The sequence below is a fragment of the Hyperolius riggenbachi genome, chromosome 8 (assembly GCF_040937935.1).
Source record: "Hyperolius riggenbachi isolate aHypRig1 chromosome 8, aHypRig1.pri, whole genome shotgun sequence".
NCBI classification, from domain to species: Eukaryota; Metazoa; Chordata; class Amphibia; order Anura; family Hyperoliidae; genus Hyperolius; species Hyperolius riggenbachi.
Window position 1 is genome coordinate 36373270 of NC_090653.1, and position 22932 is coordinate 36396201.

The 22932-nt window shown below is 43.3% G+C and overlaps 1 protein-coding gene across 1 annotated transcript in view; it reads left to right on the forward strand.

Annotated features, from left to right (window-relative positions):
* The window catches only part of LOC137528719 (class I histocompatibility antigen, F10 alpha chain-like), a 296676-nt gene that overhangs the window by 174347 nt on the left and 99397 nt on the right, over positions 1–22932 (forward strand). The window lies entirely within an intron of this gene.

Here is a 22932-nt window from a genome sequence, read left to right on the forward strand (position 1 = left end):
GAGGTAGGGCTGCAGCCGTTAGCCCTGCCTCAACAGCAGCAAAATTTACGACCAAGTTGGTCGTAGATTTTTCAGGGGGGGGGGGACCCTTGTTTAGCCTCGGGATAGTGGTGAGAAAAGAAGCGAGATTTATTCTCGCTTCAGTGTCTCTTTAAAAAACACTTTTCTTTTATTGGTCGGATGAAATATGCTAATTTTTTGAGATAGGAATTTTGGGTTTTCATGAGCTGTATGCCAAAATCATCAATATTAAAACAATAAAAGGCTTGAACTACTTCAGTTGTGTGTATTTGAATCTAAAATATATGAAAGTCTAATGTTTATCAGTACATTACAGAAAATAATGAACTTTATCACAATATGCTAATTTTTTGAGAAGATCCTGTATACCTAGCTGTTGTGTTCAGTGAACCCACCTCATCACTGCATATACCTAGCTGTTGTGTTCAGTGAACCTACTTCATCACTGCATATACCTAGCTGTTGTGTTGAGTGAACCCTCCTCATCACTGCATATACCTAGCTGTTGTGTTCAGTGAACCCTCGCAGGAAAGGACAGGACGATCCAGCAATCTCATGGTGATGTGGAACATGCGGACATTCTTTAGTCCAACGCCTCGCCTTAGCGCTTCCGGATCCACCCTCCACCAACGCCTGAACCGGCAGGTAGCCGACTACCTGGCCTTAAGTGTGGATGTAGACACTGTGAGCAGCAATGAACCCTTGGACTACTGGGTGCGCTGGCTTGACCTGTTGCCAGAGCTGTCACAATTTGCCATCCAACTTCTGTTTTGCCCTGCCGCAAGCGTTCTGTCAGAAAGGACTTTCAGTGCAGCTGGAGGCATTGTCACTGAGAAGAGAAGTCGCCTAAGTCACAAAAGTGTTCAGTACCTCACCTTTATCAAAATGAATGAGGCATAGATCCCGGATGGCTACTGCCCGCCCCAAGACAAAGTCAGTCCCCACACACAGCGTCTCTGCCTGCACGCCGTGTGACTGCCTGCCCCAAGACTAAGTCGGTCCCCACACAGCATCTCTGCCCGCAGGCCACTTCACTGCCTTCTCCGCCACCACCAACAGGGTCCAGGACACCAGGCGCATTCCTGAATTTTTAAGGCCGCTGCTAGCAGCGGCCACTATAATAATTTTTCTGGGGGGTGTACATGCCTGCCTAATTTTTCTGGCTGCACTGCAGCTGCAACAACAAAACAAAAGGTATGTACATGTGCCAAATTCCCCTTCGTGATCATTACCTTGCCGCGGTGAAGGGGCTTGCGTATCACAATGAAGCAATGACCGCCGGCTATATGAGTGTCTCGGGGGTTGGCACGCCAAAGATAATAAGGTTGTTGCTTCATTGTGGTCAGACCAAATTTGATCAGCTGGACAGTCACTGTTCTGTCATTCAGCTACCTCAGCCCGGCGACCAGATGGGCTGGAAAGCCGCCATCACCTTCACACTCGTCATGGTGCACACCAGTCCAGCATGGCCGTCCCTACACAAATGGCTGTTTGCAGTCACTGCATACCTTTCACTGCATCTGTGACTGCACATTGTATTATACCTGGCAGTCAGTGCATACCTTTCACTTGAATGGATGGCAGACTTGCCCTCCATATGATTCTCGTGAAAGGCAAGTGGTGTACAAATCGTTGACTTCCATAACAGATTCTCGTTAAAGAATATAAAGTTGATTCATTTCACATACACAGCAGGATCTCAAAAGTACTCCTGTATTGTTATTTTTGGTCACTACCTCACTACTGCTGCCCTCCTTGCCTGGATGTGTGGTGGTAGCCGTTTCTTAGGCTCCAACTCCGGACCGGAATCAAACCAGGATTCCCAATCCCCGGGCCATTACCTGTGGTCAGTGGTCACACAATGGCAGACTTGCCCTCTATAACAGATTCTCGTTAAAGGATTTAAAGTTGATTCATTTGTTGATTCATTCCACATACATAGCAGGGCCTCGAAAATACTCTTGTATTGTTATTTTTGGTCACTACCTCGGGACGTGCATGCCTGCCTGCTGCCTTCCTTGCCTGGATGTGTGGTGGTAGTCATTTCTTAGGCTCCAACTCCGGAGTGGAATCGAACCCTCATTCCCCGGCCATTACCCGTGGTCACAAATGGCAGACTTGCCCTCCATATGATTCTTGTTAATGGCAAGTGGTGTAATAATTGTGTGCCATAACAGATTCTCGTTAAAGGATTTAAAGTTGATTCATCTCATATACAGTAGGGCCTTGAAAGTCCTCCTGTATTGTTATTTTTGGTCACTACCTTGGGACGTGCATGCCATGCCTGCTGCCTTTCTTGGATGTGTGTGGTAGCCGTTCCTGCTCCTTTGCCCACAGCATGCCTGCTGCCTTCTTTGGATGTGTGGTGATGGTAGCCGTTTCTTAGGCTCTCACTCTGGATCGGAATCGAACCCTCATTCTCCGGCCATTCCCCGTGGTCACTACGGCAGACTTGCCCTCCATAATAGATTCTCGTTGCAGGTACTGAACCGCAAGCAGAAAATGTAATAAAAAAAAAAATAGATGTAAGCTTTAACAGTGGTAGAGAAAGAACCATCGAAAGTTGATAAGGCAGTCAGACATTACCTGATATCACTGAGGAAGAGCAATCTCGCCATGGTGCGCACCAGTCCACCACGGCCGTCACTACACAATCAGCTGTTTGCGGTGCGTTACACATTGAGTTTGGTCTGTCAGTGTGAAGCAGTACTCTAATTACACTCCCTGATTGATGTATACACATGCAAGATGTTGTTTTAAAGCACTTTAGGCCTGCAATTTAGCATTCAGTGTGATTTCTGCCCTTAAAGCGCTGCTTTGCGTCAAATCCAAATTTTTCCCCGGGACTTTTGGCATGTATCCCACTCCGCCATGCCCCCTCCAGGTGTTAGACCCCTTGAAACATCTTTTCCATCACTTTTCTGGCCAGCATAAGTGTTTTTAGTTTTACAAGTTCACCTCCCCATTGAAGTCTATTGTGGTTTGCGAAAGTTCGCGCGAACCGAACCTTTCGCGGAAGTTCGTGAACCTAAAATTGGAGGTTCAGGCCATCTCTACCCCTCAAATAGTTTGCACACAACTGACGTTAAGATTACAGGTCTATAATTTCCCAGATCTGATTTTTTTTTTGCCCTTCTTAAATAATGGGAAAACATGGGCTGTACGCCAATCTACTGGAACTTTGGAGAGTCACAAAAGATAAAATAAAGGGGTTTATCGATAACTGAACTTAATTCCCTTAGGACCCGAGGATGCATGCCATCCGGGCAAGGTGCCTTGTCTATTGTTGATTTATTTAGTCTTTCCTTCACTTCCTCCTGCATTAAGTATTTAATATTACAATTGAAAGAATGAGACTCTTCTGCATCTCTAATTTGCAACAGTGGTGTTTCCCTTGTGAAGACAGAGGCAAAGAAAGCATTTAATAACTCCGCCTTACCTTGATCATCCACCATTGAGTTCCCACCCTCATTTAGGAGTACAATACAGTCAACCTTTCTTTTTTAGAGTTGATGTACTTGTAGAGAGTGTATATGCTATTGTGTATGTATTATATGCTGTAAGTGAGAGCTCATGCTTACAGGAGGAAAAAAAAAAAAAAAAAAAACGTGGCCATCTTGTGGCCAAATAGTAAAACTACATCTACATACATTTTTTTTTTAAATATACACAATCAATTACATTTAAAATTATCTGTTTACCTCCCCACACAAAAAAAAAACAAATACATTTTTTAATTAAAAAAAATTACAATTAAAAAAACATGTTAACCTAAATAGTTACTTAAGGGTCTGAACTTTTTTAATATGCATGTCAAGAGAGTATATTACTATATTTTTTTTAAATTGTAAGCTTGTAAATAGTGATGGATGCAAATTGAAAAAATGCACTTCTATTTCCAAATAAAATATTGACACCATACATTGTTATAGGGATATCATTTAAATAGTGTAATAACCAGGACAAATGGGCAAATAAAATATGTGGGTTTTAATTATGATAGCATGTATTATTTTAAAGCTATAATGGCTGAAAATATTTGTTTCTTAATATTCCCGTTAAAATGCATTTAGAAAAAAAATAATTCATTGCAAAATATACCATCCAAAGAAAGCCTAATTGGTGGTGAAAAAAAACAAGATATAGATCAATTAATTGTGATACAGTGGGATGCAAAAGTTTGGGCAACCTTGTTAATCATCATGCTTTTCCTGTATAAATCGTTGGTTGTTACGATAAAAAAAGTCAGTTAAATATATCATATAGGAGACACACACAGTGATATTTGAGAACTGAAATGAAGTGTATTGGATTTACAGAAAGTGTGCAATAATTGTTTATACAAAATTAGGCAGGTGCATAAATGTATTTTATTGATTCCAAAAGCTTTAGAACTAATTATTGGAACACAAATTGGCTTGGTAAGCTCAGTGACCGCTGACCTACATACACAGGTGAATCCAATTATTAGAAAGAGTACTTAAGGGGGTCAATTGTAAGTTTCCCTCCTCTTTTAATTTTCTCTGAAATGTAGCAACATGGGGGTCTCAAAACAACTCTCAAATGATCTAAAGTCAAAGATTGTTCACCATCATAGTTTAGGGGAAGGATACAGAAAAGTCAACCCACAGACCAGCACCAAAGTCCTACAACATCATTTTGCTGCAGATGGAGTCACTGTGCATTGTTCAACCATTCGGGGCACTTTACACAAGGAGATGCCGTATGCGAGAGTGATGCAGAGGAAGCCTTTTCTCTGCCCACAGCACAAACAGAGCCACTTGAGGTATGCTAAAGCACATTTGGACAAGCCAGCTTCATTTTGGAATAAGGTACTGTGGACTGAAGAAACTAAAATTGAGTTATTTGGGCAAAACAAAGGGCGTTACGCATGAAGGAAAAAGAACACAGCATTACAAGAAACACCTGCTACCTAGGGTAAAATATGGTTGTGGTTCCATCATGCTGTGGGGCTGTGTGGCCAGTGCAGGGACTGGGAATCTTGTCAAAGTTGAGGGACACGTGGTTTCCACTCAGTATCAGCAGATTCTGGAGACCAATGTCCAGGGATCAGTGACAAAGCTGAAGCTGCGCCGGGGCTGGATCTTTCAACAAGACAACAACCCTAAACACTGCTAAAAATCCATGCAAATGAATGAGTACAACGTTCTGGAATGGCCATCTCAGTCCCCAGACCTGAATATAATTGAAAATCTGTGGTGTGAGTTAAAGAGAGCTGTCCATGCTCGGAACCGTCAAACCTGACTGAACTAGAGATGTTTTGTAAAGCGGAATGGTTCAAAATACCTTCAACCAGAACCCAGACTCTCATTGGAACCTACAGGAAGCGTTTAGAGGCTGTAATTTCTGCAAAAGGAGGATCTACTAAATATTGATTTCATTTCATTTTTGTGGTGCCCAAATTTATGCACCTGCCTAATGTTTTTAAATGTTTAAACAATTTTTTTTAACAATTATTGTGCACTTTCTGTAAATCCAATAAACTTCATTTCACTTCTCAAATATCACTGTGTGTGTCTCCTATGTGACATTTTTTTATCGTAACAACCAACGATTTATGCAGGAAAATCATGACGATTAACAAAAGTTGCCCAAACTTTCGCATCCCACTGTAAATAGTGATAAAGTTATTTGCAAATGAATGAGAGGGGGAAGTTGCTCGGATGCATAAGGTAAAACAACACTGAAGGCTGAAGTGGTTATATATTTGTAAAACTTTTTGGGATTTGACTTTATATCACTAGCCACTTTTTTTTCCGCTTACAATTTTGCAAGTCTGATTGCTGTACTTTTTTGCAGTTTTTGTTACATTCCCAATAATTCTTTAGTGCAGAATCAGTCCCCTCATTCTTTACAGCGCTAAAGGCATTACTTTTACAGGTGAAACTCAAAAAAAATTGAATATCGTGCAAAAGTCCATTTATTTCAGTAATTCATCTTCATAAACTGAAACTAATATATAGTGGTGGGAAGAAATTACGCCCATGCGTAATTACGAATCGTAATCGTAATGCAAATTACACTTAAATAAAATTGCATGGAAACAAAATTACTAACTGTAATTATACACAATAACAAAATGTATGCATAATTTTGTTCATGAACATTTTACGCCTATGAACGGATTTTTCGCATTGAATATTTAAATATCTGTGCATGTGCAGTGTGCTGGCTGATGAATGCAAAATATTATTTATTTTTTTTGCTTGCAAATTTATTTTTTGCAGTGAATATTTAAAAGAGACTCTGTGACAAAAATGTCATCCTTTTTTCTACTATCCTACAAGTTCCTAAACCTATCCGATTGTGCTCTGGCTTACTGCAGCACTTTCTACTATCACCGTCTCTGTAATAAATCAATGTATCTTTCCCCTGTCAGACTTGTCACCCTGTGTCTGGATGGTTGCCAACTCTTCAGTGTTGTTGATCTGTTATGCACACCCCCCCTTCACGCCTCTTTATGCACACTCCCGTGTGGGTTATTTAAATTAGGCAGTGTCTCTTCTCTTTTGTCAGTGAGAGAAGAGTGCTGCCTTTTACAAGCTGGATAAATCGTCCTCTGTTAGGCTGTGAAAGGAGCTGGCTGGGCTTGTCACATACTGAGGAATTACAGACACTGGCAGAGCTGTCTGCAGGAAGAAACAATCAGTCTGTCACTCTTCAGTGGGTGAGAGCAGCAGGGGAAAGAAGGTAAACACACAAATGATCTCTTGAGATTCAAAAGGAAGGCTGTATACAGCCTGCTTGTGTATGGATGTATTTTCTATGTGTGGACATACTGTACATCAACCTACTTCCGGTTTTGGTGGCAATTTTGTTTGTTTATAAACAAACTTTTAAAAACTGTTTTTGACTACTTTTAATGCGGCAGGGAGCGGCGAAATTGTGACAGAGGGGAACGAGATTTTTTTTTCGAATACAAATGCATTTTTCGCATTTCATTTTTAACTAATAGCTGCGCATGTGACAGCACACCCGCTGTTCTGATGTAATATGTTCTGTGTTGTCTGCAGGGATCCATATTGTGCAGAGGATTACTGGCTGTGAGCTGAGAGATGACAACAGTACTGCGGGGTCTGATGATATTGGATATGATGGCAGAGATTTCATGTATCTGGACATACAAAGAGAGATATATATCCCGGCCATAAATGAGGCTCAGATCATTACAAAGAGATGGAGCAAGTCAGATGAGCGAGTGGGGAAGATAAACAAGGGATATCTGGAGAATGACTGTATCGAGTGGCTGAAGAAACACATCAGCAATGGGAGAGAAGATCTGGAGAGGAGAGGTGACTGTGCACCATGTATACAAAACTATATAGACCAGGCATGGGCAAACTTGGCCCTCCAGCTGTTAAGGAACTACAAGTCCCACAATGCATTGCAGGAGTCTGAAAGCTACAGTCATGACTCATAAAGGCAAATGCGTTGTGGGACTTGTAGTTCCGTAACAGCTGGAGGGCCGAGTTTGCCCATGCCTGATATAGACACTGTATGTATCATACAGTATATGCACTGGATACAGGCACACTCTATACTAGACATATATACACTGGATATGTACACATTTATTTACATCATATTAGGGATGAGTGAGCAAATTTTTTATGCTCGATTTTGAGACAAATTAGGCCTTTTTCATTTACATGATTTTCATGATTATGCTGTACATTCAGTTTTCACCTTTATGCATTTCTGCAAATTCACCAGCTGTTTTTTAGGCAAAAACGCATTGAAATACCACCAACTTTAATGGTTAAAGTGGACCTAAACTAAACATTAAATAAATCAACATTAATAATTGATGTCCATTACAAGACATTATTCATAAGAAAACTAAAATAGTCTTTTACCTTCCCCAACTACTACTAGCTATTTGAATGTTCAGGTGTAGAGTGTCTCCATTTTTGCTTCACATTGTTCACGATACATTCACTACTCCTTCCCTCTCTCCATTTTACAGTATAAAGCAATTAGTGTATGTCGTTGCCCTAGCAAGAAGTTTTGAATCAGGATGATACCATTTATTGGCTAACTTAAAAGAATAAGAGTAAGCAAGCTTTTGGCTGAATAGCCTTCATCGGGCTTCAATCCTGTTTCAGGATTGAAGTCCGACAAAGGCTATATAGACGAAAGCTCGCTTACTCTTATCCTTTTAAGTTAGCCAATAAATGGTATCATCCTGTATCATCCTGTTCAAAACTTCTTGCTTTTACTGATGGCGAACACGGTACAATACTTGGTGAAATTTGCCTTCTTAAAACAGAAGGAAATTTGCAATAATTCAGCTATAAGTGAACATTAGTGGTTACCCACAATGCTCCACTACTGAATATGCAAATTATCCCCTACCTTACTGTCTTTGTCCTAGTTTCTGTAATGATCGGTAGTGATCAGCTCTTTCAGCACAATAGTCAGTATTTTATTCAGAGTGTGATCACACGTGATTGGGTGCACAGTAATATACAGGAGCACTGGAGAGTGATAGCCCTGAGTGATAGGGGCTATCACTCACAAAGAGTGGTCGTACAGGCAAGGTCGGTAACAGATCGGTCAGTCAGAGGTACAGAATCGTCAGGCAGGAATCGTAATGAGTATTCAGGCAGAAGTCAGCAACAGATCAGATAGACAAAGGTACAGAATCGTAAGGCTAAATCAGAGTGAGTGTTCAGGCAGTAGTCGGCAACAGATCAGATTGGCGGAGGTACAGAATCATTAGGCAGAGAGTAATCAGAGGTACAGGCAAAAGGTCATACACAAATAATCAATATACAATAATAATAATCCTAAAGTAAGTGCGAATCCCCGGGGTCCTGCCGGCTCAAGCACACAAGGATCTGACTAAGGTCTGAGAGCCTTCACTGCGAAGTTTCAGCAACAACAGACAACGAGCAAATGAGCGCTCTGGACTTAAATACAAAGTGTCAGATCAAAGTCCAGCCCAGAGGCAAGCCCCAATCAGCAGCGAGAATAGGTGGAGCTAGTGTCAGCTGACCGCAAGGTCAGCTGACCCGTTTTCTGCAAGCATAAAGGTCCTGCTGCTCCGTGCATGAGCGAGCAGACCCGCCTCCTATGACACCAGCCTTGCGCAATCTCCCCCGGCTGGCGAGAGACGCGCTGGATGACGTGGCTGCAGCCACCATGCTGCCCGACCCCACAAGTCGCGCCAACACCGCCATCCGGAGAGGTGAGCTCGTTAATCCTGACAATGAAGTCAGCATGAAGATGATGGGATGGGACTGAGGATCTCTCCACAGGACCATAGCCCTTACAGTGAACCAGATATTGTACTGAATTCCGTACTTTGCGAGAATCCAAGATCTCCTCAATCTCATACTCAGGCTCCCCATCAATTACTACAGGGGGGGGGGGGGGGGAGGAGAGGAATCAACATGCACTGCTGGTTTTAACAAAGAAACATGAAAAGATCTTACACTTCTCATATTAGAAGGAAGGGCTACCTTAACAACTACATCATTAATCTTTTTGGTAATGGGATATGGACCAATGTATTTAGGTCCCAATTTAACAGAAGGTTGTCGCAAAGCAATGTGACGGGTTGATACCCAAACCAAATCCCCTGGTGAAAAATCCCATTCAGGACAACGCTTTTTATCAGCCTGTTTCTTCTGTATGTCAACCGCTTTCGTCAGATTAGCATTTACCAGGGACCATATGTTTTTCAAAGACCTCTGCCAATCCTCCAAGACAAGAAATGGAGAGGTGACAACTGGTAAGGGAGTAAACTTAGGAGACCTCCCGGTGACCACTCGAAAGGGAGAAAAAACAGAGGAGGTGTTCCTAAGGTTATTATGCGCAAACTCCGCGAAAGAGAAAAACCAGACCCACTCATGTTGAGCATCAGCCACATAACATCTAAGGAACTGTTCAGGGGATTGATTCATCCTCTCAGTCTGACCATTGGTCTGAGGATGGTATCCAGAGGAAAAAGACAGTCTCAATCCTACATGATGACGAAAAGCTTGCCAAAACTTTGAAACCAACTGTACCCCTCTATCTGAAACCACATTTTCTGGGATGCCATGTAAATGAAAGATATGAGTGACAAATAGATCAGCTAATTCTTGGGCAGACGGAAGTTTCTTCAAAGGAACAAAATGTACCATTTTGCTAAAACGGTCTACTAGCACCCAAATTACTGAGTTACCTTCAAAACTGGGGAGCTCCCCCACAAAATGCATGGAAATATGAGTCCATGGTTCAGAAGGCACAGGCAGAGGTTGAAGTGTCCCTGCCGGAGCTTGCCTAGAAGGTTTGCTTCTGGCACAGACAGTGCAAGATTTGACAAACTCTATACAATCAGTCTTAATTGAAGGCCACCACACACAGCAGGACAAGAGTTCTTGGGTTCTGGCTATACCCGGGTGTCCTGTGTTTTTATGACTATGAAATAATTGCAAAACTTGAAGGCGCAGGTGCAAAGGGACAAATAACAAACCATCAGGTTTCTCTTAAGGAGCATCTAATTGAAATGTTTCTAACATGACAGCAAGATCATCTGTGGGCTCTGTAGCAGCAACCACCACATGCTCGGACAGGATATTAGTAGGAGTGGAGGGCTGAACTGTCTCAGGTTCAAAACATTGTGGCAGAGCGTTGGCTTTGATGTTTTTGTTGCAGGGTTTGTAGGTAATTGCAAACTTAAACCTAGAAAAGAATAGTGCCCAGCGAGCCTCTTGGCACCCTCAATGTAATCCAAATTTTTATGGTCTGTGTACACCGGGACCACATGCTCTGCCCCCTCCAGCCAATGTCGCCATTCCTCGGAAGCCATCTTGATGGCCAAAAGCGCCCTGTTACCGATATCATAATTCTTTTTCAGCAGCTGAGAATTTCTGAGAGAAGAAAGCACAAAGGTGCAAACGTTCCTGCTTCCCTGAATACTGAGACAGAACAGCCCCCACTCGTATTTCAGAGGCGTCCACCTCTACAGGGAGCTGAGCAAAACAGTGTCTTCAACACAGAGAACGCAGCGCAAGCTTCAGAGGACCAATTATAAGTATCCGCCGCTTTTTTGGTCAAATCAGTGAGGGGTGCGACCACAGAAGAGAAACCCTTGATAAATTTTCTGTAATAGTTTGCGAACCCGAGAAATCGTTGTAAGGCCTTTAACCCGGAAGGTTGAGGCCATTCCAGAACCGCAGAGACTTTCTTAGGGTCCATAGAGAGCCCGGAATTAGAGATGATATAGCCCAAGAAAGATACTTCAGAAACATCAAACAAACATTTTTCGAATTTGGCATATAAATGATTCTGTCTCAATTTCTCCAATGCAAATTTAACATGTTCTCGGTGTTCTGTGATATTTTTAGAAAAAATCAGGATATCATCCAAGTAGATGACAACAAATCTACCCAAAACGTCCCTGAATATCTCATTGACCAGTTCTTGAAACATTGAGGGGGCATTGCATAGGCCGAAGGGCATGACAAGATACTCATAATGGCCATCAGGCGTGTTGAAGGCCGTCTTCCACTCATCCCTGTAATGGATAGCGGAGATACCGCCGCAGAGACAAGCGGCATGGCGGTTATCTCCACGTATCAGCCGGTGGCCTCAGCCGCGCAGTTACATGCTGGTGGTCTGCCTGGTCCTTCTATTGCACGTAGATTGAGGGCTACGCACGCGCGCGCCAGGCGACAGGACCTTTATGCGAATAGAAGGGGAGTCAGCTGATCTACCAGGTCAGCTGACTCCAACAGTATGCTGGATTGGCTGAATGACTGGGGCGGCGCTGTGGAGCACTTCTGTATATATAGTACCAGCCTGTCAGTTGCTCCGTGTCTGCTGTTGCGAATGCTAACGTGTTAGCGCTCAGACCTTAGTCAGATCCCAAAGTGTGCTAGAACCAGCTGGAGCTGGGGATCCACACTTAGCCAGATTCTGTTGATAGCTTATGTCACAGACCGCAAGGCCGGTCTGCAGATGGGGTAAATCGATCAGAGTCAGAAATCCTCTCACACTGTCATTTTGTCCATCACGAAGCGTAAACCCGACTTCGCAGTTGATGAACTGACTAATGGAGGGAGCGTTCGGACACAAACGGATTCACCACACACATACAATTCAAAGATCTGCCACCAAGCGAGTTACACAGCCCGCTACTGTAATTACTAGGACTTCGAGAACGCTCTATTAACCCTTAGCAGTATGCAGGAACCTGGGTCAGATCGTTATATCTGGGCCGGGTTCTCGCATACGGGTTATAAATGTATACTTCTATTAAACACAGGGTAGCGAGTTCAGGAGAATAGGTACGATTGTGTATGTTCAGCAACAGGTCATAACCGCTAAACGATTTTTAAAACGTTTAATAACAAAAATGCATTACATACAGTTATATACACCAATTAATATATATACACAGAGCTTAAAAATAAAAGGGAATAAAATCAGAAAATTCTTACTTAGTTATGCTGAGCAGTCCATTTGAAGAATGAAGAAAAAGAGTCCAGTTTTAAAAGTAGGCATTCAGGTTAAAAGTCCTTGAATCACAGCATGCTGCGGTTCTCCGTGGAACGCATGCTTGGACTTCCCTGGTCGATGCAATTTGGAGAACTGAGGGAGGGGTCCTTCGCAACCAGTTTTGACTGACCTGAGTTTTGGGTTGTCACTACCTGGAAAGTAGGTGTGTTTCAGGCGAGGTTACCTCCTAATCAGCAGGTTGCCGCCCACAGACTCAGTGCAAGAAATGTACCAATTATTAATAATCTGTGTGACTCTGCCCCAGATTGGCGCATCGCAAATCCGAGACTATATTCATAAGCGGCTTTCGACCCTGTATTAAACGAGGCTATACATGCCTAGTCTGTCGCATTCGCTCTACGCAGGCCGGATAAAGTGGTTTTCCTACGGATCCCTGACAGCTAGAAAATTGCAATTCATGTGAATGATAGCACTGATTTCTAGGTATCAGGAAATGTGTTTGTTGTCTTTCTGTGCCAAACTCATTTTGAATTATTAATACATAAACGTTCTCTTTGTTTGTGTCTTATGAGTTTGGAGGGAATCTCCTTATCTTACTGGTTCGAGCTGGTTTTCTTTTGGGGAAAGGCTGAAGCAGGAAATGGCCCTCGGCCGGGGGTAGCCATAGCCAGGCATGAAACTCCTTGCTGACCTGACACAGGATGTGGGTGAGGGGCTGTTGCTCTCAGTAAGAAGAGAGGGAAAAAGACATCTATTGTACATTTACACAGGACTGACAGAAATTGTGCACGACCATACGAAAATCGTTGGCGCTAGCGCACGACTTTCCGTAATGTTCGTCACAGCTTAAAGTACTAATTACATTGTATTATCTGTTATGACCTTCTGCTTGCCTTGACTATTCTCCTGCTTTTCTGATTCTGTACTTTCGCCAATCTGATCCAGTTGCCGACTCTGCCTGAGCTTAAACTCTGAGTTAGCCTTCTGTCTCTGTATTGTATCTGTCTGTACGTTGCCAATCCTGCCTGTCTGACTATCCTGTACTCACCAGTGGGTCAGCCACTGGTGAGGGATTCTAGTATTGTATCACCTGCTCCTCAGGTGAAACCCTGACTGCAGCACAGTCTTAATCACCTGCCCCTCAGGTGATCATTACTTGCAGCATCTTTGTAAACACCTGCTCCTCAGGTGTCCACTGGCTGCAGTACAGTCTTAGCACCTGCTCCTCAGGTGCAAGCCCTGACTACAGTACAGTCTTAGCACCTGCTCCTCAGGTGCAAGCCCTGACTACAGTACAGTCTTAAACACCTGCTCCTCAGGTGTCCACTGGCTGCAGTACAGTCTTAACACCTACTCCTCAGGTGTAAGCCCTGACTGCAGTACAGTCTTAATCACTTGCTCCTCAGGTGATTCCCGGCTGCAGTACAGTCTGAGTCTCTCGCTCCTCGGGTGATCTTAGCTGTACTGAATCACGTATCCAGCTTGCTGGGTGAATACTCTTGTGTTCTATTGAGATACCTATCACCACCAGCTCCTCTGGGGTATCTATATCATTACTGTTGCACCAAACATCTGTTCTTACATTGGTTATCCTGGTTCTGGCTATACTAGTATTATTGGTGATTCTGCAGATCACACATAATCAGGTATAACATCTGTATTATTGGTGATACTGCAGATCACCAATAATCAGAGAAATCTGTTCTCGCTGACACCAATCGTTACAATCCCCCTGCCTAATTCTGATCAGATTGTACACTCCCCTAAGATCCAGTTTAGAGAAGATCTGGGCCCCAGTAACCTGGGAAAACAGGTTGTCCAGTGAGGGGTAGTGGGTACCGTTTTTTAATGGTAATTTTGTTCAAGGCTCTGTAATCGATACAGGGGCAAAGACCCCGTCCTTCTTTTGTACAAAAAAAACCCCTGCCCCAGCAGGAGATTTAGAGGGACGGATGAAACCTTTTTCAAGGTTCTCTCTGATATAATCCTTCATCGCTGACACCAATCATTACAGAACAGCAGACCAAACATTATGGACGCACTGCATGACCAAGTTGGAGTCCTGACCACCGCGGTAAACGATCTTACCGGGGTGATTAATACCCAACAGACTCAGATTACTCAATTGTCTGGGACTGTACAGGTACTCCAAACAGCCGTTGATGCAGTGCAATCCCCTCCAGTCATAGACCTTTGCATGTCCGTACCTGAAAAGATTTCTGGTCATAGATCTGACTTTCAAAATTTCAGGAATCGTGTGTTATCTTATTTTGAGTTGAGGCCCAATCTGTCAGGATCTGAAATCCAGAGGGTAACATTCATAAAAACCCTTCTGTCAGGAGATTCACAAACATGGGCATATAGCCTGCAGGCTGAGCATAAAGCCTTGTCCTCAGTCCAGGAGTTTTTTAAGGCCATGGCTATTATATACGATGATCCGGATATTGCTACCACTGCTGAGAGGAAACTGAAAACCCTCAGGCAGGGTCTTAATCCGGTTGAGGTTTATGCCGCTGAGTTTAGGAAGTGGGCTGTATCAGCTAGATGGGGAACGTATGCATTGTTAGATTGTTTTCTGTCAGGATTATCGGATGCAGTTTCTGATTTGATGTTAGGGCATCCTGAGCCTAAATCCCTAGACGAAGCCATTTCTTTGGCGGTACGGGTTGATCGCCGCCTTCGCTATCAGAGACAAACGTGTGGGAAAAATGCTGTCAGAGCCGTTTCCTACGCGTCTTCTCCACCCTCGCCACCTTCAGACGAACCGATGCAGATTGGTCACTCGAGGCTGACGCAAGTGGAAAGGAATCGCAGAAGGTCGGAAAGACTCTGTCTATACTGTGCTGAGGAGGGCCACATTGTCCAGAATTGTCCTAAGAAGTCAGGAAACGCTGCCGCCTAGGTGTAGTTAGAGGTGATACCCTAGGCGAGCCATTTTTACCTCTAAACAATAACTGGTTGCTCCTTCCTTGTTCCATTACCTGGGAGGGTCAAACCATACCCACAGAGGCATTTGTGGACTCCGGCTCTGCAGCCAATTTTATAGACTATGATTTTGTAAAAAAATTGGGGATTCCCTTACTCCCTTTAGACCATCAGATTCTGATCACAGCAGTGGATGACTGTCCATTACAGTGTAGACAACCTCTTTCTCAAACTCCCTTGTTGTTGTGTAATATAGGGGTGTTACATAAAGAGAAATTACAGTTCTTTGTTCTGCGAATGGCAACCTCTACTATTATCCTTGGTATGCCCTGGTTGCAACTTCACTCCCCTCAGATTGACTGGGCTTCAGGTCAGCTACAGAGCTGGTCAACCCATTGTCATCATCATTGTTTAGAGAGAGTTGCTGTTTGTGCCATCAAGGTACAGGTAAAAGGGGTGCCAGCAGTGGCGTAGCCAAGGAGCTATGGGCCCCGATGCAAGTTTTACAATGGGGCCCCCCAAGCACTCTATACATAACAATTGATACGGCGCACCAAAACCTGCCAATGGCAACTACAATGTCAGAGGTGCAAGAAGGAGATAGGGAACAGCTTGTTAATGATTACCACTGTTCATAGCATCTATAGAAGTGATTATTATGAGCACAGGACCAATAGAGAGCTAATACTGCAGTTTAGGGAGGGCCCTTCGGGGCCCCTCTGGCCCAAGGGCCCCGATGCGGTCGCTACCTCTGCACCCCCTATTGCTACGCCCCTGGGTGCCAGTGCAGTACGCAGAATTTGCTGATGTGTTCTGTCCCAAATCAGCAGATAAACTCCCGCCTCACCGGAGTTTTGATTGTCCCATAGACTTAAGATCAGGTTGTATGCCCCCTAGAGACCATCTCTATAATTTGTCAAGGCCAGAGAAGCTGGCCATGCAGGAATACATTAAGGAAAATTTGGCTAAAGAATTCATCCGTCCTTCCCGGTCACCAGCTGGGGCTGGGTTCTTTTTTGTACAGAAAAAGGACGGTGGCCTTAGACCTTGTATTGACTATCGGGGGTTAAATAAGATCACAGTAAAAAATCATTACCCATTGCCTCTGATTGACGATTTGTTTGCTCAAGTGACTAATGCCAGTATCTTCTCTAAGCTAGACCTGCGAGGAGCATACAACCTGGTACGCATTAGAGACGGTGACGAATGGAAGACGACGTTCAACACGCCCGATGGGCATTACGAGTATCTGGTTATGCCCTTCGGGTTGTGTAATGCCCCTGCTGTCTTCCAGGAATTGATCAACAAAGTTTTTAGAGAGGTTCTGGGAAAATTTGTACTAGTGTATCTAGACGATATACTGATTTTCTCTCCTAATCTGACAGAACATCGAAAACATGTTAAGTTTGTTTTACGGAAATTACGACAGAACTTGATGTACACGAAGTTAGAAAAGTGCCTCTTCGAGGTCACTAAGGTTCCGTTCCTGGGTTATATTATTTCCACTTCTGGTCTCTCCATGGATCCAGAAAAAGTCTCTGCTGTTTTGGAGTGGCCTCAACCTGAAGGATTGAAGGCACTCCATAGATTTCTTGGCTTCGCCAATTACTACAGGAAGTTCATCAAGGGATTCTCTTCTGTAGTGTCACCTCTCACCAACCTAACCAGGAAAGGGGCGGATACCTACCACTGGTCGGCAGAGGCACAATCCGCCTTTGCGACGCTGAAAAAATTGTTTTGTTCTTCTCCCATCTTGAGACACGTAGATGTCACCTTCCCCTTCATAGTTGAGGTCGATGCCTCAGAGATTGGGGTTGGAGCTGTACTGTCTCAGTGCTCTGGCCTTCAAGGCAAACTACACCCATGTGCTTTCTTTTCTCGTAGGTTCTCTCTCACTGAGAGGAACTACGATATTGGTAATCGGGAACTTTTGGCCATTAAGTTAGCCTTTGAAGAATGGCGTCATTGGCTGGAAGGGGCAGAACATACAATCACAGTTTATACTGATCATAAAAACTTGGAGTACATCGAAGGGGCCAAGAGACTTAGTCCCCAACAGGCCCGCTGGTCCCTGTTCTTTTCAAGGTTCAAATTTGTAATAACGTATACACCAGGTAGTAAGAATGTCAAAGCAGATGCTTTGTCGAGGTGCTTCGAGCCTGAGACAGTACATCCCTCAGTCCATCTTACCTCAAAAACTGGTGTTGGCAGCCACAGAAACCTGGGAGGACTGGGCGGTTACATTGGGGCCTTACTAACAGGACATTCCAGAAGGGAAGCCTGAGGGGGTTTTTGTAACGATTGTGGAATTCTCTCCGTGATCAGCGCACAAGACGTGCGCTGACACTGCGGAAATCCTCCACAAGCGTGTAATTTGCGGGAACCCAGCAGAAGGTGCAATGCACCCGCAGAGGGAAATTCCTGGCGGCAGGTGGAGCTGTGGAGTGCAGAGGAACAACTCCTCTGTCCTACCACACACGCCAGACAGGAATTGTGCGAAGGGAAGAAACGCAATCGCAAGAGAAGCGATTGAGAGTGAGCACAGAGACAGATTGTGTGTGTGTGCACCAAACTAGTCGCCAACCCGCGACGGTGCACGCACCACAGCAGATATGAAGTAGGAACGCGATCGCGAGAGGTGCGATCGCCAGATGTGACACAAGGCTACAGCAAGGCGGAGCACGAGAGTAGCAAAGACACAGCAAATCATACAATGAGGAGATAAGGAAAATAACAAACGCTTAATGAAAGCGAACACCGCACTCATTCACGCGTTCATGCGCGGTCTCCACGTGATAAGCACAATAGAGACAAGCACGCCTAACTAACCACCGACAGACAAACATGAAACAGAGGACGCGAGCGCTTGCTTAACGGTTACCTCACCGAGCCTCCAGCAAGCGTTCGTAGCAGACAAGACAGACACACGAAAACAGGGACAAGCGAGAGACAGGATCCACAGCACTAGCTAAAAGAGGCAGGTGCGATCCAGGGAGACAGAGAGAGGAGATAACTGGTGGCAACCGCTGCTCCAGCTATACTCCAAGAACAAAGATCAGCACGACTTCCTGTCGGCCACCGCAGGGACAGAACAATCGCAACAGACAAGCAAAACGGATATGCAATCCTAACTGCACTAAGGGAACCTGCCTAAGTGCAGTCCCAGGAATTACTCTTAAGCTGAACTTCAAACAATGAGCAAGGCTGACACTCTCCAGAGTGTTTCACAGGAACTAATCCACAGTGGTGCTCGGATACCTCTTTTTATTATTCGAGTTTGGTCGAATTCGAATAGTAAATTATTCGCATTCGGTCGAATATTCGAGTCGAATTTTTTTTACTATTCGATTCGACCTCGGACTTCGAGCTCACTATTCGAGTCGGTATTCGAGCTCATTATTCGAGCTGACTATTCGAATTGGCCTTAAATAGCTTCCAACGCTTGTTTTGAGGGTGAATGATGCAAGAAACATCTTTTTTTTTTTTTTTTTTTTATATAATAATTTTTATTCAAAGAAAGCTTATTAACAGCCATTGTTTGTACATTTTCAAAAATATCACATTGAACAGTAGGACAGAACATTATTAATGTTAACAGTTGCAGCGTTATAATTAAAGAGAATTCTTCTTTCAGATAGTCCAAATCTTGGTCTTTATTGCGTATTTTAGCTTTCTTTGCTTTTTCTTATTTTTTATTTTTTACTTCTTGTTCTATGCATAACATAAACAAAATAGCCATTGCTAGATTGTAAAGGTTCCAGTATATACATTTAAGATAACCATAAGAGCCCGCATGGAGCTAGTGAGCTGGAGCCAGTACTATACTGCATCGACCTTCCCTCCACGGAGGGAAGATGTTTAATCAATTAAAACATAGCAGTGGCCTTAACATTTCCTAAAACTACATCATACCGATCCTAATAGCATTATTGTTCCCATCACATCTTCATATTACACATCAGTTTTAACTTCTGGTTTCGTTCAGCCTCAATTTATCAATTAGATCCACTCAGATGCCTATGGCTTTTTCCTGTAAGTTAGGCAAGTATTACAGACTGGCCTAGAGTATTCCATTCTGTGGGCGTGTCAGTGTAGAAAGAAAAAGATGGGAGGGGATTTAAATACCAACATCCAGAAACCCTAGAGTGCCCGCAATGTGGCTAGTGAGGTACCATTTAGTGTATTTAAATGGCTCCATAAGAGTTAGCAAATCCGTTTTTGGAACGTAGTGTTTAATGAATGGAGTCCAGATTTTAAAGAATTTAGCTGTATTTTTTGATTTACACTGCTCAGCATCAAATTTGTTGATGTACATTAATTTACTCATTGCATCAATTAGGTTTCTGGATGTTGGCGGAGATGAATAAACCCATTGCGTTAAAATACATTTTTTGGCTGCTAGAAAAACCAGATGTTCAAGAGGTCTTAATGGCTTATCTTTGTCACTTGTAGCAGGGCTCATGACATGAAAAAGAGCATCCCACGGATCATTCTCTCTCTGTATTTTAGTTAGGGCCAGACACATGACACGAGCCTCGAGCCAGAATTGTTGTATGGTAGGGCAAGACCACAGTAAATGAAAGAGATCTGGGTAAGAGCATGCACACTTCGGGCAGGAGGTCAGATAATCCACTCTTCCCGTTGTTTGCTTAAAGTTAAATGCATAATATCCTTTGTGTATAATTTTCATTTGCATTTCCCTCCATGTTTCCGCCGTGATAATCGAACAGACTGTTGCCCATCCTTTCTCCAGCAACGGGGCTATCACTTCCGTGGTAGTACATAGCATCTTGGCCCAATAAGAGAGATGTTTGAGAGGGGCAGCGCTAAGTTTAAATAGTCTCAACTCTGTGTATAAATCTGAAATAGATTTTTTTTCTTGTAGCGGGGCAAGAATCTTATAAAATTGCTCATGGGAAGGAAGAGGGACTTTTGGGCCTATGGATGCATCTATATAGTGTTTCACCTGGTGATATACCATGGCTGATTTGTTGGGAAGCTTATATTTTTTCTGTAATGATGAAAAGCTTAGCAGGCGTGCGTCTGGGCCTAGTACATCAGCTAAGTTTGTTATCCCTTTTTTCTCCCATATTCTAGAGATATTTGTACCTTGGCCTCCTGGGAAATCTGGAGAGGACCATAATGGTAGTAATGGCGAAATATGGCCTGGGAGAGAAATATATTTACGGAATTCTCTAAAGGCTAAACACGTGTCTCTCAGTAAGATGTTTTTCTTTACGTTAGCGGGTAATTTGGTTATTTTGGAGTGTAAGATTCCAGCTAGAGACCACGGGGAGCATAATTCCTGTTCAAGACTAGTGTTCGTAAAGAAGTTTGTATGGCCTAGCCAATCTCTAGCATGTCTCAGAATAGAAACCAAATTATATGCCCTAATATTTGGGAAATTGACCCCAATGTTATCCCTAGGGTTTTGTAAAAGCCTAAGTGGTATTCTTGCTCGTTTTCCCTTCCATAAAAAGGCTTTAAAGGCTCGTGTCATGGTCTGAATGTCTTTGTGCCTCAAGAGTATTGGTAAGGTCTGAAGCGGATAAAGAAGTCTACCAAAGCTAATCATCTTAATAAGGTGTGATCTACCCAGAAGAGACAGGGGCAAACCCTTCCATTGTTCCAGTTCCGCCACGACCCTTGCAATAATAGGGGTGAAATTAAGAAAATAAAGTTTTGTTGCATCTCTGGGTACTTTTATTCCTAGGTAGTATATGTATTCTTTAGCTATCTGAATACCTACATTTTCTGTTAGATACCGCGCTATTGATTGAGGCGTATGAGGATCTAAAAACAAGATCTCCGATTTCGTCTTATTTATATGTAAACCCGAAAATGTTCCAAAATGTTCTAGCAATTCAAAGATTCCTTGCAGGTCTCTTTTAGGATTAGCTATGTATAACAAAATGTCGTCAGCAAACAGAGAACAATGGATAGATTTTGTTCCCAGTGTTAAACCCTGAAAGACCTCCCCTGTTCTGATATATTCTGCGAGTGGTTCTATGGCCAAGTTGAATAGGAGAGGGGAGAGGGGGCACCCCTGTCGTGTGCCTTTGCAGAGATGTATGACTGAAGAGGCAACCCCTTCTACTATTATTTTAGCCGTTGGGGAATCATATATTGAGTGGATATAATTTAAAAATGTCCCGCCAAATCCCATTTTTATCATGACCTTATCTAACCAATCCCATCTAATACTATCGAAGGCCTTCTCTGCATCCAGGGACAAAATAGCCCCCGGACGCAGGGAAGGACCCTCCAGACGCGCCTTCTCCAAAACAGCCATGACCCTTCGAATGTTTAGAACCGCTGCTCTTCCCTGGACAAACCCTACTTGAGAATCCTTTACCAGCTCGGGGAGCAGAAGAGCAAGGCGTTGTGCCAAAACCTTGGAGAGCAGTTTAATATCGCAGTTGAGTAGGGATATAGGGCGATATGACCCGGGGTCTAGAAGATCTTTATTCTTTTTAGGGAGAATTTTAATAAAGGCTTCTCGAGCTGAATCGGGGAGTTGTTCCTTCTTTAAGATATGGTTGTATAGATTACCCAAATATGGAGCTATATCTTTCTTTAGACCTTTAAAAAATTCAAATGAGAACCCATCTGGTCCTGGTGCTTTGCCAGTGGGACTATCTTTCAGCGTTGCTAGTATCTCTGCCTCAGTAATCGGGGCATTGAGCATATCTGTATCCTCTTCTGACAGTCGGGGTAAGTGTAGTTTGTCAAGAAAATCGTTAGCTCCCAGATTATATTTGTGGGGGCTTTCATATAGTTTTTGATAGTATTCGTGGAATACTTTTGCAATGTCAGCAGGATCTGTGAGAACCTGACCCTTTGTACTTCTGATGTGTGTAATATGTTGGACTTTATGCTTGCCTCGTGCTATATTTGCCAACAGTTTGCCCGCTTTATTACCAAATTTAAAAAAGGTCCAGTCAGTATGTGACCTCCAGAACATTGCGTATCTGTTATATAGTAAATCTAGAGCCTGTTTAGCATCTATCCACTTTTGCCGCGAGGGCTCAGACATAGATGTGATGTATTCATTGTATGTATGTCTAGCTTTAACCGAGGCTTGTGAGTATTCATCAAAGGCCTTTCTCTTTCTCCTGCTGACATATGCCAAAATCTCCCCTCTCATCACCGACTTGCCGGCTTCCCAAAATAGCACTGGGTCTTTTACGTGCTGTTTGTTATTGCGTGCATAATCTAGCCACCACATCTGGAGCTGACTCAAGAAATCCTCATCGTTAATCAAATAAACGGGGAATCGCCACTGTTTAAACGACAGTGGATTCTTGCCTGCTAGATTTATCTGCAATGATATTGGGGCATGATCAGATATTGTGATTTCTGCAATTGATGTTTTTGATACTGAACACATTGTAGTTGGTGTCACCAAAAACATGTCTATACGTGATAGGGACCTATGTACTGGCGAATAGAAAGAAAAATCCCTATGGAGAGGGTTTAAAAATCTCCATGCATCTAATAAGTTAAGGGAATCTA